Consider the following 17,342-nt stretch of genomic DNA (forward strand, 5'->3'; position numbering starts at 1 on the left):
CTTTGATACCATATTCACTGGGTAGTGGTGATTCACCCTGAACTTCAAGCTTACATCCCCTCTATTCGGTACCGCAAGTAGCACTGAACATTGTTTGGCCTCATTAGGAATCGTCATTGAGATGTTGGCTCGGACCTTATTGAAAAAGTGCGCGTATTTGTTTGTACATGTTCCTACCGCCTAAACTAGATCACCCGCCCAGCTCCAAAGGCTCAGTCATGGCCTGCAGTCGCAGAACACCAAAGGAACGGTGTCCCCTGTAAAATGTCCTGGTGGGTCCATGTTTGTTTTTACTACTTTGCAGTATACAAGGGCATGGGGTGAATTTGAGGGGCCTGAATACCATGGGGACCAACTGCAGGCAGGCAGGCACTTACAACTGTAAGTGACTTCAATCCAGCACTCCAACTAAGTCAATGCTTAGGATGCGATGCCCAATGGATGCCCTTATTTATATATGTTTATGTCAAAGTTCCTTAAATCTGGATGATGAACCCTTATATAACGCCCCTCTCTTTGAATCCCCTTGACCTCACTGAGCCAAGAAGTAGGTTTGTTTGCAAATGAAAAGGTTTATTTGAAAAATTAAACAATATATATATATATCACACTTTTATGAACAAAATAATATCTGAATAGCACACTTATGAATATGAACGGTAATCAGCAATGGGTAATATTACAATATCAACAATCTCTTTAATCAGTAAGGATTAGGAATAGGAGAATAAGGTAGCAGAGAATACTTTTATGGTTCAAGGATATGCAAGAATGGGAATGAATGCAGCACAGAAATAAACTAGATATGATTTAAATCAAAAGATAATATGGTCACTTTTTCCCCTGTGACTACTCACTCCCCCCATTATATAAGCAATATGACCCGACCAGTGGGGGCATTACCGACTCAGTTAATATATATGCGTGACCGGGGCACTAAAAGCATTTTTTTCTGTCCCGAAAAGCCGCGGTGTTTCGGGACAGAAAAAAAAGAAAAAAAACACCAAGAAAATGGCCGCCGGGAAAGGGAAAACGGGAGTCCGTTTTCTCTTTCCATGGCGGCCTTCGGGAGCGGACGCTCTGGGAACACAAGTGTTCCCAGAGCGTCCGCTCCCGAAAAAAAAAGAAGCGGAAGGTAAGTGGGGTTGGGAGGGAGGGAGGGGATGGGGTGAGGAGAAAAAAAAAACGTACCTTCGTCCCTGCCAGGGGACGATGGAAGCCTCCAGCTGTGTGGCCCCACTTCGAGCCTCCTCATTGGCTGAGGGGCTGCCACGCCCCCCCCCCCCCCCACCGAGGACAAGGCAGCTGGAGTCCCGGCCGAGAATCAAAGGATTCTCGGCCGGGTAAGGACCCAGCGAGAGCCAATCAGAATGCTTGTTGCATTGACTCTCGCCGGGTACTAATATGCAATATGAGAGATGGAAATGAGGGCACACAGGTTTCAGAATACAATCAATAATGCAGTTCAATCCCAGTTCCCCCCAGCAAACTTAGAGAAAACAGGTATGATTTTAAAACAGGCAAACATACTTTTGAATGGGATTGCAATGAAAGGGAAAATATGCCAAAATTATTTTAATTCACTAAATGTGATACAGGATACGTGATAGTTACTTTGGATTGGTTCAGGTCAACACTAGCAATGATTCATAACTGATTATCAGATTTCAAACGAAATTCAGCAGTTGAAAACAAGAAACAGCTATTTTTACAAGTGGTAAAATGGAGCTAAATTGCAATTCGCTGCAATGTTTCCACGTGCGTGAATCGCGATTACGGGAAAACTATAAGGAATGACAGATTGCGCTTTACAGATTTGGAATCAACAGGATGGACACAAGATTCTATAATGCAGTTCTGGACAGGTTGAAATGGATGGGATACGATTACTTTAGAATAAGAGATGACTATGCACGGTTCTAGACTAGATACTCACTCCTAGGCTTGGGAATAGAAGGGGCCCCGTCAGGATCTGGTCAAGGGTTTGGCTTCACTTGCCACCGGACAGGTCTCAGGCACTCAGGGTTCTGCTCTCAGCACTGCACAGAGGTCTGGACAGCCTCTTAGACTGGATCTGACAGGCTCTGGATACAGCACTGCTTTCTGGGTCTGGATCTTGGTTCTAGCACAGGGTTCTTAGCGAGAAGCAAAACAGCTCAGCCGGCTGTTGAAGGGGAGAGCCCCTGGGGAGTTTAGGGGTTAGAATCAGATTGCTAGATTCTGCAGGCTTGCTGAGGAGGGTTCAACTTTTGGATTAGGCCGCTCTGCTTCAAAGTTCGAAAGGTTGGTTCTAGAGTTGGTTCTAGATCTGGCATCTGGAGTCTAAGTTCTGGAGCCGTCCGGCAGGGTGCTGTGCCAAGAAATCAGTTGAGTAGTGGAAAAAGGTGTATCCTATCTGGGTCTCAGCAGTCCCTATTTATGTGTTTCCAAAGGGGTGGGGAGGCTGACTCTACAATGCCCAACCCTCTAAGGATTTGATAGGTTAGAGGATTCCCTGTCCCCTGATTTGAGACAGGAGCAGTGTGTCATATGTGATGCTGTGTTTTATGGCTTAACTGAAATCCCTCCCTTTTGCTTTTTCATAGAAACTCTATTTTTCCCAGATACACAAGTTGTTCATAATACATATGCACATCACAGCGTAATTAAGGCATGTCTCTGTTCAAGTCCCATGTTCCTACGAGCTTGGGTTCAGAAATGACCACATTTCGCACTTTTGGAGGGTTTCTCTATATTCATTCTGCTCCAAATTTTACACAGGCATACACACTCCATCTGAGCATATCTCTGTAGTTTCTTGTGTTCATAGCAAAAACACTGCAGCTGCAATATTAATAAATTCCAGGGTTTGGTCTCAGAACATCGCACGGAGTCCAGCTTAGTCTTAAATCGTGAGGGAAATTTTCATTTTCACACACTCAAAATGTTACATTTTTGTCAGCTTGGTACAATTTGTTATACGCATTTTTATAAAACATACATTTGCTTTCAATTCAATTCACACAATGATTTGTCTCCGCCTTCAGAGCTGGCTGACTCAGAGGGTCACGTGTCTTGTTTCCTGCCAGGAGTTGTTGATCAGTCACACCCAAATCAGCATATTCCTATTCATCCCAAAGAATCCATTGTCTTGACTAAGAGCAACATGCCAGGGTGCCTTGGCTAGTTCCTGTTCACACCAGTCTGTCAATCTCTTGGCTAAGGGCTGGGGAAAGCTTCCTTTGTCCATGGGGAAGGTGTGGAATCTGTTTGATCCAAGTGTGGGAAACCTTTTAACTCTGCAACCAATGTCTACAAATTGTCTTTTCTTACAATATAACCCACATTTTTAACACATACATTAAACAATTTCTTCCTTCAAGCCATTCCAGAATATAGTTTTAAATTGTCTCCACCCCTTAGGCTTCTGATAGCAAGTATTTATTTGACATAGTTTGGGGTTCCATGTTCAACTTTACAAAGAAAATGGTTCTAAAACGCCGGCTTCTGGTAGTGGTAAGTACCGGTATTGCACCCATTTTGACAGCTTTCTTTCCATCAAGTATCTTTAAAAGTGGATTTTGTTCTAATAACATATGATTCTTTCTGACATTGGATTTATGTGGATTCTCGCAGTATAATGATGTGGAACACCCAACAAGGAGATTGAATCTTTTTAGGTGGTTTGTGAGCCATGATTTTAGCAAATTTGGCAACAAATAAAAATGGATTTTTGAGACAGCTCTGTATTCCTTGGCAGTAATTTTGCTCTGTGAGCAGCCGAAGGATGGGTTTTGGCAGTGGTCTACTGTGTTATCACTGACATAGACAAAAGTAGATGGTGGCCTATTTTTCAGGTTTTCACTGCGCAATTTCTGGTGATTTCTGGCGAGCAGCATGCTTTCCGGCAGCCATTATGATGTTTCTGCTGCCAGCAAGGCACAGTGATGTTGCAGGGCTTGAATGAGTGGGTTGATACATCCCACAGGATGTCTGTTCCATCCCTGGATGGCTGCACATTCCTTAATATCCCCCTCTGTACTACTACAGAAACCCCCCCCCCCCGTGCTTCCAAGAGGGCCAATTACCGGAGATCAAGCAGGTCCAGATGGCAACAGGCAGACTATTGGTTCTGCTTGATTGTGGGGGCACATCTCCTCAGCCCCTTGCTCCATGCAAAAGCTACAAATAAAGGTAAGACTACTCTTTACACCAGCCTGAATCATCTACAGAGGTCTTTATAACCACAGCGCCGACTTCCCTATTGACACATTTTCCCTCTACTTACCACCAGAAATATTAGGTCTAGGGAAGCCAGCCATCCCTATGTCTCCAAAGGTGGCCGGTCTTTCTCGTTACCTTCAACCACACATCTGGAACCTGCGCTACTCGGATTCAGGGATACCTTGCATTCATGGCTATTCCAGACCAAACCGTGTTCAGAATGCTCCAAGTCGCTTGTCTGTTCTGATCATGGGCTCCTAAACTGCCATTGGCAGTCAACACAGTAAATAAATGCATGCATATAGGAGCCATTTGTTTTACAGCAGGCCTCAGATCCTGTTGGCAGTGCCATATTGACATTGCTCAGTGGATTCTGCTGTTATGCCAGTGGTCAGGCTAGCACCACAGCAAGAATGTGATTGACATACGTCATGTTTGCCAATACCCCAGAGAATTCCCAGTTCCTTACTGGCTCTGGTATGCCAGCGTCATCTCTCATGGAGATTTCAGAAAAATCCTTGCTCAAGTTCCTCTGTTGCCAGGCACTCAGATTCAACTTTAGGTGGGCGGGGGGGGATTTCAGTCATTTCCTCATACACTATGGGATACCTCCAAATGCCTTTAATGTCACTTACCTATTTTGACAATCATAACATCAATTTCTTCTTCACAATCCATGGACCCAGTTTGGATCATAGTGTCTCCCTCCATTATATGTCTTTTTGATGCTCCGAAGCCAATGTTGGAAACTCAGTCATGATGGTAAGAATGTGTGACAGTACCTCCTGGTGTCCGGGTCACTGAGAGTGCGACCTTGATTTCAAAAAACATTTCTATTAAGCAGGAGTGTGTTAGCTGCTGTCATTTAACCCATTCCACATCTGCGACTAGGAGTGCGCTTGATCTTTACCACTGTCTTTCTGAATGGTGCAGAGGCCCACAGAAAGCTACCGTCTCATTTCTTTGATAAGTTACTAAAAATACTGTACATAGCACCGCATCAGGAATGATAAACCAGACGTGGACTAAATAACCCGTATATCATAATATCAGGGCTGGAACACACACATCTTGTGGACAAGTGTCGTTTTGGGAGCTTATCTCTCACTCTCATCTGTGAGAAAGCTATGCATAGCCCCAAGTCGGCACACATCATGGAAGTCCAGGAACATCAAAAGGTTTCTGAGCTCTGTGAAGCATCACGATTTCCCCACAGCTCTAATGCAGAGCATTCTGCCCATCACAGCATGAAGAGGGCGGACTTTTATGTTTTCATGCAGCACCTGCATTGTGACTTTACATTTTACTGTGTATATTTCTTTTATTGTTTTCTTGACTTGCATTGCCTGTAAAATAAATACATGAATAGTCTTATGCATATTTACCTAGCGTTGCTGAGCTGCCAACCGCATTCAGATTCCAGAGAGGTGTGTTTGATAATAGTCTGGAGTGGAGTACTTGCACAGAGGGCCATCACTGAGCTGTTAGAGCAGTTGAAGTACAGCAGAGTGCTGGAGAGGAGATCAGGTACTTTAGATTGATGGAAACGTTGATTTGATATGAATTATAGTAGAGGCCTGAAATAAATCTGTCTATTAAGTCCTAAATGTTCTGAGGATATTGCAAGTCATAGAGAGGTTCCATGGCCAAGTAGAGGAATAAGGGGGGAGGAATGAGGGGGGGGTTAACAATGAGAGTTCCTTTATAAAGTAATGGGATTTGAACTCCAAGGTGACTCATTTTCCTTTATATGTATGTAGGGGTATTTTATTCCTTATAATACATGGCCGCACACTATCATCAACATATCTTTCTTACTATAGAGATCTTCCAGTTGTTGAAGCACATAATCAATGTGGAATCTGTTCACATGAAAGAACACACTAATATGTAGTGTGGAATGAGTTGCAAAAACAAAACATATTTTAAGTTTTTTAAAGGTTCATTTAAAATCACTTTTGTATGTTAAAATATGCAATACCAAATGCAAATAGACTCTTGGCCTATCTTTTACGGTAATCAAGGCTGAAGGGGGTGGAGTCTGGTGAAAGGGTGGGGTCTGTTAAAGGGGGCAGAGTAAAGTAGGGGCGCAAGCAGTTTGTTGGGCCGCAGGCAGCTGAAACCCTGAATGCGCCACTGATCATCATTGATACGCACATGTTTATATTACTTCATCAACTAGTGCTAGTTTGCACTGTCCTGGGGGTAGGCAGCTTCAGGTTATCATAAGAAATGTTTTCCATTTTGCAAGATCAAATTCAGGTTGCCAGGTGTTCAATAATCACATGTTAAGTTTTTCGCTTTCATATAGCGCCTAAAAGTCAAATGCTGCAAAAAATATTTCAAAGTGGATATTGGGCCTCATTACGAGTTTAGGGCTAGCCATGCCCTTAACAAGGGCATGGCTACCCCCAAACTTGGGACGGGTCCTGCAAAATGGGACTTACCGGGCCATTCCGACCTTGGAGGGCCCGGTGATTCCCATTCACAGGATCCGGACCCGGTACGTTCCCATTCCCATTTGAGCTGCCATAGGGCTCAATGGGAATGGGGAGTATAGTAGCAGCGGCACCGTTCATAACTGTACCGCTGCTACCATCCTAGTCTGATCGCAGGTGCCGCTCTGCACGCCTGGTCTGACCAGGCGTCCACAGAGGCAACTGCGAGCAGAGTCGGAATGTTGCGGCGAGGTAACAAAGGCGCCGGGAGCACTACCAGCACCGTTGTTGTCTTACCGCAACACTCCCAATGAGGCCCAATGTGTTATACATGACATGTTTTGCTCATGCGTTGTTTTAGTTGCTTGCTATGACCAGCAATGACACAAAAGCGTGAACAAGTGAAACAAATGTTGTTCTTGAAAGAGCAGGTTGACATAAAAGACACATCTTTACAATCACTGTTTGCCGGGATCATCTACTGGGCTGGCTGGCAGCTGACCTAACTTGATTCTTAGCAGCCGTTGGCCCTCATTACGAGGCTGCTGCCGGTATTTATTTTTTACGATGCCCAAAAATGGGTAATTACCGGGTCATTACGGCCTTGCCGGACCGGGTATTTGCCCATTCCTGGGCGCCGGAAAAAATTCTTCCCCATTCCCACTTTAGCCCAATAGGGCTCAATGGGAATGGGAAAGCCGGATGCACCGGCACCGTTATCAGTGGTGCCGGTGCATCCGACATGCTCTGCTCGTGGGTGCTGGTGCGGCCGTCAGGCCATTCCTGGCACCTGCAATGGCACCCGCGAGCACAACTCGTAGTTTGCCGGTCTGGGAACTATGGTACTGGCATGCTTACCGGTACCGTAGTTCCCCGACCAGCAAACTTTAATGAGGCCCATGATCATGTTGTGCACTGTCTGAAATAAATAATGACTTGGGTGAAAAAATCAATGAAATACCACCCGACAGAGGGAGTTTCAAATGAAGACTTTTTTTTTATTTTCCAACTAACTGAAATTGGTTTTGAGAAGCCCCAATTGCCGAGATATTTTGCTTTTACTATTAATATGACTTGTTCTGCCTGCTGTTGGAATATTGTGAACTCCATACTTCCTATTGAGTTGCAGACGACCTGCCCTCAAAATGTTAACTTTTGCTCAAAAATGTCCCTAAAAGTCAAAAGGTCACATTTCTTGTTGAATGTAATGTAATATGCGAATGCAGCAGAATATGAATGCTTTTCATGGGGCCATCCTTTTTATTTATCAGAGCTGTTAGTTTGATGTAAGGAACATTAAGTTTGGAAGTGCTACTATTATAATTTTACGGGTAAAGATTACCTCAGAGATGCCCTGACCTGGCTGATAGTTGAGATAAAGAATGGACACGATGTAATAGGCCCCATCGAAGATGGGGAACAGCAGACATCTCAGGAAGCTGGCCTCCAAATCCAGTGCGAAGCTGGGTCAGGATCACTGCTGACCAGCGTAAGCGTTTCCTCTGAAGGAAAGAATCTGTTTCAGACGAAACATTACACACTTCGGGTGAGCTGAGATCATAGTTGCTAAGATACCATGAGCACCCGACCGGAGACACAGTGGCGTCGCATGAATTGTGCACTTTAAAAGAAATAGTTTGTAGTTTTCAACATTGAAAACAAACAACAACTATTTTTTTAAAAGCAAAGTGGTCGCAAAGTCCATTCCAGGGATTGCAAGGGAGACTCAACCAGCAAATGACGTCCCTGATCTATGTACCATAAAAAGAGATTAAATTGTCTCTATTTTAACAAGAATCAGCTTTTTGTACATATCGGAAATCATGACTCTTCTGCACTACTAAAATGGTTAACTGAGCAAGCTGCACACTCTACACCCAAGGACGTCATTTCACCAAAATGCCAGGGGTAGCGGAAATGACTTCACATGGTCCTTGAACTCTTATAATATCACAGGACGTTATGTCATTTGATCCCGCCTCTAAGTTACATTACACGAAGTGATGGCACATGACCTTTTACCCCTTGACTAGGATGAGGAGGGTGCAGAAGCATGTAGAGGTGGGGGTTGCAAATGGGAGCGGAAAAGCACAAGAATGCAGGAGCAGTGTAGCCATCACAGTCAAGTTTGGTGTCGCACGTGTCATAGCTCTCAACCATTTGTGACACAAAGGCGGGTGTAATCACCCAATTTTGTTTTTGGCGGGTGAGACGCCCATTGGAATGAATGGGCTTGCAGGATGCTTGGCGGGTGAGTCAGCCCTTCACAAGGCGGGTGACACCCGCCAAAAGCGTGTGAGTTGAGAGCTATGACGTGTGGGACTGGGAGTGCAAATAGAACCCTTATAGGGTCTAGTGTGTAGCCCAAAGCAGTGCGGTGGAATAGAGCAGGAATATGGGATGCAAGACCAACGCATACATTCCTGTGGAAAACAATTCAGAGTGGTTGAACAAAACGACAGCGGGACTCATAAAATGCAAGCCCAGACTAAAGTCCCTGTGGAAAAATGCAGGTAGGGTACAAAACAACAGCGAGATTCAACATTTGCGAAGTCCGAACTATGTCCCTGTGGAAAATTGTAGCGTGGTGGCACGAAATGAAAGCGAAGTTCAAAAATGCACGTTCACAACAATATCCCTGGAGAGAAAAATGCAGAGTGGTGGCACAAAACAATAGCAAAATTCAGATACATTCAGTGACGTCATCTCCTACCTGATTCTTGCAGGCAGATGCTTGGCAGGCTAGGGTGCCCGGGTGAACAGGTGAACAGGTATGGAAGGTGCCCAAGGAAGGAGCCCCTTGCCTGAGCTCTTAACCTGCTGCCCGGACTGGGCAGCCTTAGACAGAGGATTTAAGTAAGGTGTTCCGGGACTCGTCATATTTTGCACCCATTTCCACTCCACTGCTTTGGTTGAACAATTGACTATTGAACAAGAAGAAGTTGTTATGGTGAAGTAAGCATTTCTGCTACCATTCTATTCTGCTCAAAGCACACTGCTGAAGTGTTGTGTTGCTTCCAGTGAGAAGGAGTGTCCTATAGATGTATATAGTGCACTTACATCTAATGTTACTAAATATACGTCAACTGTCCACGTTATGTCACTCAATTTCTCTAGTGGGTGGAGTCTCTAATGTAAGATTTCAATTGTATAGCTAACAGTTGTAGTATTGTGCCCATGAATTCTGACATTGGTTCTGTTAAGCTGCCATTAGAGCCATTAGAGCCCCCTCCCCTGTTGAACTGTTCTCTCTCGGCACCGTGCAGCTGGCCACCCTCTGTCCACCGTACCCAGGTACCTGTTCACCCTGCCACCCTCCCTCACTGCCTCCACGCCACCCCTTTCACTGGGTTTGTATATGTACCCATACAGCCCCCCCTTTTTTCATACTGCACTTATCAGACCTACCCTGTCTGCTGCCTTAAACCAGCACTTGCCACTTGCTGGCTGCACTACCATTGTTTGTTAATTTATTATTATTTTGTCTTTCTCTCCTTTCTCTGCACTCTCCATTCTCCCTCTCTCCCATGCACTTGCGCGTTCTCGATGTCACTAGGCCTAGTAAGATCATTGTTTTGTTCTCCCCTGCTCCCCTTCCCTTGCCTGGTCGCGCTCTGAAACACTTGTGTATGATCGCGATAGAAATAAAATATCAATATCAATAACAATAAGGTGAAACCCTGGTAGAATATCAAATGATTTGTGTATTTTTGTTAGCAAGTCAATGGTGGCAGTCCTGGGGTTGTACATTGAGGAACTGTGTTTTATCATCATCAATGATGTCTTCTGCGTGCCACTTGTTAATGAAGTTTACACATTTATCTTGGGCTTCTCCCAAAACTGCATTGTTTACCCTGTTATAGCACTTGGATGTTGCTATGTGTGCATTATGATATGACATGTTATTTATAACCCGCCGATACACAAGTGTTTCAAGGCGCGACCCATATTGAGGCAGTGTCCTTTATTGCGGATGACATTGTTATTGGCTAAACCTCCTTTCGTCTTCCTGTTTAATGATGATGTCATTATGATTGGCTAAACTATCTATTGCTTTCTCTCCTCCCCTCAAATGTGTAGTGTGTCTTATATTGTTCTTGTTGTCTTTCATTCACTTGGTTTATAGTTCTTTGGATACTATTTCAAAGAATGCTAATATGATTCTCAGGAGGGGAATTATGAGCACATCTGGAATATGCCTTCGGTTTAGTGTGGGTTGGTGTGTCTATGTCAATTTCAAGTGTTGTTGGTACATCTGGTGGTGTTGGCTCAGTGCCTGTTTCAGGAGCTGCTAGTAGTGTCATGGCTTCAAGGTCGTGTACTGTATAACCAGTGTAGCCATAATGTGTTTTATGTATCACTTCCTTGTGGGAAAACCTCTTTAGTTTGAGGTTTCTCCCGAATTAATGCAAGTCTGTCTGAAACGTCATAGGGTCTGCTGCGATTGTGGGAGGAAAAGAGAAGCCCTTGCTGAAACCTTGTTGGTCTCTAGTTAATTCCATGTTAGATACATTGTAAACCAGGTCTTCTTCTATCTGTTGTCCCTCGTTCTTGGCCTGGAATGCGTTAGCATTTCAGCTCCTCTGTCTACTCCTCTGCTTTCGTCCTCCTCGTGTATTTCTCGCACTGTCTGAGTTGTTCTAATATGTCTCTGCCCGTAATAAAAATAATAACTAAAAATAGAGCCAAGGAGGGCGAAGCAGCGGGTGCTTCTCCATGCAGCAATGGAAGTCAGCACATCTCCTTCTGCAAGTGAGAGGGGGTAGTGGGATGGAAGTGTGATAGGGGATAGCCAATATTTCAGTAGATTCATGACTTGTTTCTGGGTAGTTTGCATGCTGCCATGAGAATAGTTCATACATTATCTTGCTTGTTGTATGTATATGTTCCTGGCTGGTATTGGGGACATCTTATGCTGACAGGGTTCCTGTTTCATGCTGCCACGTGGGCCTCCATTTTAATGAGTTTCTGGCTCTTGCAGAATCGGTTTCCCAACTTTCATAAAATGAATTCATGCTGCTATGGACAAAAGGTCATGCTGCTATAGGGGCCATTTTGCGTTTCTGTTGAGTCCATTCCATGCTGCTTTGAGACAGTTTCCTACTGTGGGAGGGTTATTCCTTTTCCTCTCTGCATTGTTTCAAGTTTCTATATACTTAGGTCCTGATGAATGGAATTTCTAGCGCAGTGCATCTTTGCACTGGTGCAAAGTGACTTTACACTGCTATCAAACACCCTTATTCACAGAGCAGTGCAAAGTATACTTGCAAAAGTGATGCAAAGTCAGTTTGAACTTGAACCGTGCTAAAAATTCTATGAATCGGGCCCTTAGTCTCATGCTGCTGCAGGCAGCATTTCATGCTGTTGCAGGAAATTATGCATTTTGGAGACCATTTAATACTGCTATGCACTCTATTGATGCAGGTGTGGGAGTCTATTCAGGCAATGCATAGTTCTCAACATGCAATGGGTTAATTGATGGTCCCATTTGGCACTCTTAATGCTGGCATTAGGGCATTTCATGATGCTGTATGTGGCAATTCCATGCTGTTCTTGGACTATTTGTTAGCGGGCCATATTATCTTTCAGTGTACCCATTCCATGCCCTTTAATGCCACAGTTCCCTGTGGATATGGGTGGAATGTTCATGCTGTTTTTGATGGTAAAATAACTTGACATTATTGTAAGACTTGTGTGGTTAATTCTATGCAGAAATTAAGGGCATCTTTACAGCTGCATATTAAAAATATATGTTTAAGACCAACACTAAACTACTTGGCTAGAAGTAACTTTGTGTTACTTTTCATAACAACAACTTCGTGTTTGCGTGGATTGCGCCGTGTCCTGTTTTCTTGCGGAGACAGGAAAAGACATTTTTCAGAATTGCTCTTGTCAATTTCGCCAAATGTGTTTACTACTTCCAAAATGTGTTAATGTGGGGTCTCTTCAAGATCACAAACTGCGGTCATTCCCCATTGGGGAAGTCCAACAGGACTTCACTGGAGGATCATGGAATTGCTGCAGGTGGCCATCCCGCAGGTGATGGTTTCTCCATTGTTCTGGAGAAAAGACTCCAACCAAGTGCTGCAGGGTGCTGCACCGATTTACCCCCAATATTGCGCAGTGGTAAAAATGATAGTAATTCCATTTTCATTTGATATAGTTCCCTCCATACTTGTAATGATGACCTATGCTTAGGTTGACCAGATTAAAAAATAAATAAAAAAAGGGTCATGTCATAGAAATAGAAGTAGGACTAACATAAATACAACTTTAGTCCTACTTCTATGTCACTTGCCTGTTGCAGTGGGGGGAGAGCGGCAAGTGGGTGTGCTCACAGGCACACTCCTCTCATTGGAGGGGAGCGTCTGGGAGGGTAAGGGTGAGGAAATGGGGGCATTTCACGCCCCCATTTTCGTGCAGGAAGAGCTGTGCCGGGACCCGATTCCGGGATTTTTAAAATTGGGTCCTGGCAATAAAAAAACTCCCGGGATCTCCAGGATAGAGGGTGATTTCTCCGGACTGTCCCAGGAAAATCGGGACGTCTGGTCAACCTACCTATGCTAGTAATATTAACAATAAGAAGATGGAATACAAAGGTATCAGTTATAAAAATACTACTAATAATAATAACAAAAATAATAACAACAGCAGATGTCATAGTAAAATGTATGTCGATATAAGTCAAGTAATTATAATACTTACATTGAAAATGTTACACTTATTAACAATAACAATAATGTCATTTAACAAAGTATTCTTAATGTGAATATGAGTACCACTAATAACAATAACAGCATGTAACATGTTTACATGAGTAATAATTATAATAATGATAATTATAATAATAGTAAAAATAATAACAACAATCAGAAGAATTCCCCCACCTCAGTAGACAATGGAAGTGTTTGCTGCTGCAACACAAGGCATCAAGAGGAACGTTAGCAGGATTAACCATGGCATGCAGTGGCTGATCGCGCCATAACTCATTCTTGAAAACTCAATTATCAGATAATGAAATCTGCTGTTATGGTAATAACACAAATATATCATGCCTTCCAACATACACGCTCCATAATGGAGCAAAGTGTTGTATCGTGAGACACCAATCATATATTTTAAGTGTTAGCTCTTAATCATCGAGTGACATTTGGGGAGTTGTTTTCATGTAATAAAACCCTGCATGTGGAATAAATGAAACTGTAGGATGCTGTGACATGGGAGGATATCACAGGGGCAATGAGTGTAAGACAACGCAGCGCGACGCGAGTTCGGATCCCGGTCCAGCGATTAAAGGTTGGTCTCCGGCATTAAGTGCGATGTAAATGCTCAATGTTGTTGTTTTTATTTATGAAGGGTCGCAGTCCGCCTCCTGTGTTTCCGGCTATCACAGTATTGCCCCCTGTGGAGTGAAATGACCATGATGACATCATTTCCTCTTCACATACTCTAATGAGTGCTTTTCTACCTCTTGCAGATTTACCACACAGACATGCACGTGGCGCACACGTGCAACACCATCAGCTGCCATATGCGTGGCAATTCACACAACATTGCAATCTGTCAGATCGTCTGGATTGTGCTTGCTCTCAGAACAGGCGCAACACCACATTTTGCATTCGGAAGGGGATAGGAGGAGTCACAATGCCATATTTCATTGTGCATAACCCTGTTTCATATCCAGGGCATAGTTAACACCAGAGGTCTGTCATATGGGGCTCTATTGATGTTTTGGACTACTACTCCCATGACCCCTCACCATTGGCTATACTGGCTAGGCTGGAATGGAGTTGTAGACCAAAATATCGGAAACAACAAGATTCCAGAACCCCGGTTTGCATGATGAAAATATGGGTATTTAATTCATATTAGTGAGTCGTGGTAAGAAATGAAAAATAAATAAATGAAGAAGCAGGGTACAGGATGCAGCCTTTATTAGAAATACCAGCTTCATAAAAAGGGGCAATGTAGAAGCAGCGTCCAGGATGCAGCATTTATTAGAAGTGCCTGCTTCATAAAAGGGGGCAATGAAGAAGCAACATACAGGATGCAGCCTTTATTGAAAATCCCTGCTTCATAAATAGTGGCAATGAAAATACAGCATACAGGATGCAGACTTTGGCAATGAAGAATCAGCATACAGGATGCAGCCTTTATTAGAAATTTCTGCTTCATAAATAGGGGCAATGAAAAAGCAGCATACAGGATGCAGTCTTGGGCAATGAAGAAGCAGCATGCATGATGCAGCCTTTATTATAAATTCCTGCTTCATAAAAAGGGGCAATGAAGAAGAAGCATACAGGATGCAGCCTTTATAAGAAATATCTGCTTCATAAATAGTGGCAATGAAAATCCAGCATACAGGATGCAGCCTTGGGCAATGAAGAAGCATCATACAGGATGCAGCCTTTATTAGAAATTCCTGCTATCATAAAAAGGGGCAATGAAGAAGCAGCATACAGGATGCAGACTTGGGCAATGAAGAAGCAGCATACAGGATGCAGTCTTTATTAGAAATGCCTGCTTAATAAAAAACGGGGCAATGAAGAAGCAGACTCCAGGAAGCAGCCTTTATAAGAAATGCCTGCTTCATAGAAAGAGGCAATGAAGAAGCAGCATACAGTATGCAGCCTTTATTAGAAATTCCTGCTTCATAAAAAGGGGCAATGAAGAAGCAGCATACAGGATGCAGCCTTGGGCAATGAAGAAGCAGCATACAGGATGCAGCCTTTATTAGAAATTCCTGCTTCATAAAAAGGGGCAATGAAGAAGCAACGACCAGGATGTAGCCTTTATGAGAAATGCCTGCTTCATAAAAGGGCAACGAAGAAGCAGCATACAGGATGCAGATTTTATTAGAAGTTCCTGCTTCATAAAAAGGGGCAATGAAGAAGCAGCATTTGGAAATGCCTGCTTGAACAAGAGTCACGCATTTCGGGAGCAGCGTATATTCGGTGGGCAAAATTGAAGATGGACCAAAGTAAGCATCTTAAAGACATAGGGCCTCATTACACGGATGGCGTTGGGGATTTACTGGTACCGGTAAAATACCGGTACCAGTAAATCCCTACCGCCTTACTATGAGGTCCCTTTGCGGGTTGGGGGATTTAACGCCTGCTTTTTGCAGGCGTTAAAATCCAACCCGCTAAGGGACCTTGGAGCTAATTACGGCACCGCAAATATGCGGTGCCGTAATTAGCGCCTTCCCCATTCCCATAGAGCCCTATGGGGCAGAAATGGGAATGGGGAAGGGCAATGGCGGAAGGGGGATTTACCGCCCCTCCAACCTTGGAATGGGGCGGTAAATCCCCTTTCCGCCAAGGCGGTGCCGGTATTTTACCGGCATGAGCCATGGCGCTAAAAGCGCCATGGCTCACCGCCTACCGTGTAATGAGGCCCATAGAACCAATAAACAAACAGAAGTTTTTTACTCACTTCCAATTCACGTGTCTGTGTGAACATTTAAAAAAGAAACGTATACCTTTTAAGTTCTTCAGTCAAACTGAAGTAAAAAAGGGATTTTTGCTTAGCAGCTGTGTTTGGTGAATTAATAGCAAATGAAAAAGGGATATCTTATAAGGAGTGGTTGGAGCATCCAGAAGCAACTGGATCGAGGTTTTAATAATAGGCCATGGCCCTCATTACAAGTTTGGTGGTAGCCTTGCCGGTAAAACCTGCAGGCTGCCACCAAACTTGCAATTTCTTCCGGCGCCCGCAAATAGGCAATTAGCGGGTCTTTACGGCCCTGCCGGTCCCGGTAATTGCCCATTTGCAGGGGCTAGAAAAAAGATGCCCCCATTCCCATTCGTCCCCATAGGGCTGAATGGGAATGGGGAGGTCGGATGCACCGGCACCGTTTTTTAACGGTGCCGGTGCATCCGATATGCTGTGCTCGCGGGTGCCTCTCTGCCCATCAGGTCTGACCTGGCGGGCAGAAAGGCTCCCGCGGGCGCAACTCGTAGTTTGCTGGTCTGGGAACTACGGTACCGGCATGCTTACCGGTACTGTAGTTCCCGGACCGGCAAACTTATAATGAGGCTTCATGTCTAATATTAGCCTGAGTTGAGTTTAAGCTGTTTGACCTTTTGAAATGTTTAATAGATCATGAACCAAATGTAATTCTGAATTTGTACCTGAAGTTTAACAGAATGATGAAACGTTCTAAATAAACATGACGGATTGTTTATGAGTCTATGGGGGTTGTGCAGTGCCGAACATATTGCCTTGCAGCCACTGTATAATATCTTTCCTCAGAGAATGATGAAGTCCTGTATGTGCGGCATTCATGGATGAGAGCAGAATTATATGATGACACAGAATCCACAGATACCGCATCCAGAATCCTCAGTGCCTGCGGAAAGGGTTTACAAAACCCCATTCTGTTTTTTGTTTTTTTTAAACAGAGGGAGAATGAGAGATAAGATCGACTGTGGCTGGCTGGAATGCACAATATTCTATTGGATCTCGTGGCCAATAAGTTGGGATTTTGTTAGGAAGCAGGGCATCCTGACCAATCAGCCTGCGCAGAGCCTTGCACATCTGTGATTGGAGGGCATGTTCACATGTCCTACCCTTGAGGTCACCATTGCCAAGCGTTGTTTGCTTATAATTCGAGGATGGTTGGGAGGTGGGATGCGAGATGAACCTGAGGGGAATGGGATTTTATTCTGGTTTGAGTGAATTTGTCAGCGATCCATGGAG

The 17,342-nt window shown here is 44.0% G+C and overlaps 1 protein-coding gene across 2 annotated transcripts in view; it reads left to right on the plus strand.

Moving 5' to 3' along the window:
• The window catches only part of LRRC3B (leucine rich repeat containing 3B), a 758,203-nt gene that overhangs the window by 241,730 nt on the left and 499,131 nt on the right, over positions 1–17,342 (plus strand). Inside the window, exon 2 of one of the 2 annotated variants that reach the window (XM_069648772.1) lies at positions 5,593–5,730. The exons of the other annotated variant lie outside the window; for it this stretch is intronic. The gene's annotated coding sequence lies outside the window, so the exon portion shown is untranslated. The remainder of the gene's footprint in view (positions 1–5,592; positions 5,731–17,342) is intronic. 2 annotated transcript variants of the gene reach the window in all.

Source organism: Ambystoma mexicanum, chromosome 2q, assembly GCF_040938575.1.
Source record: "Ambystoma mexicanum isolate Mex_15411 chromosome 2q, UKY_AmexF1_1, whole genome shotgun sequence".
In the NCBI taxonomy this organism is placed as follows: domain Eukaryota; kingdom Metazoa; phylum Chordata; class Amphibia; order Caudata; family Ambystomatidae; genus Ambystoma; species Ambystoma mexicanum.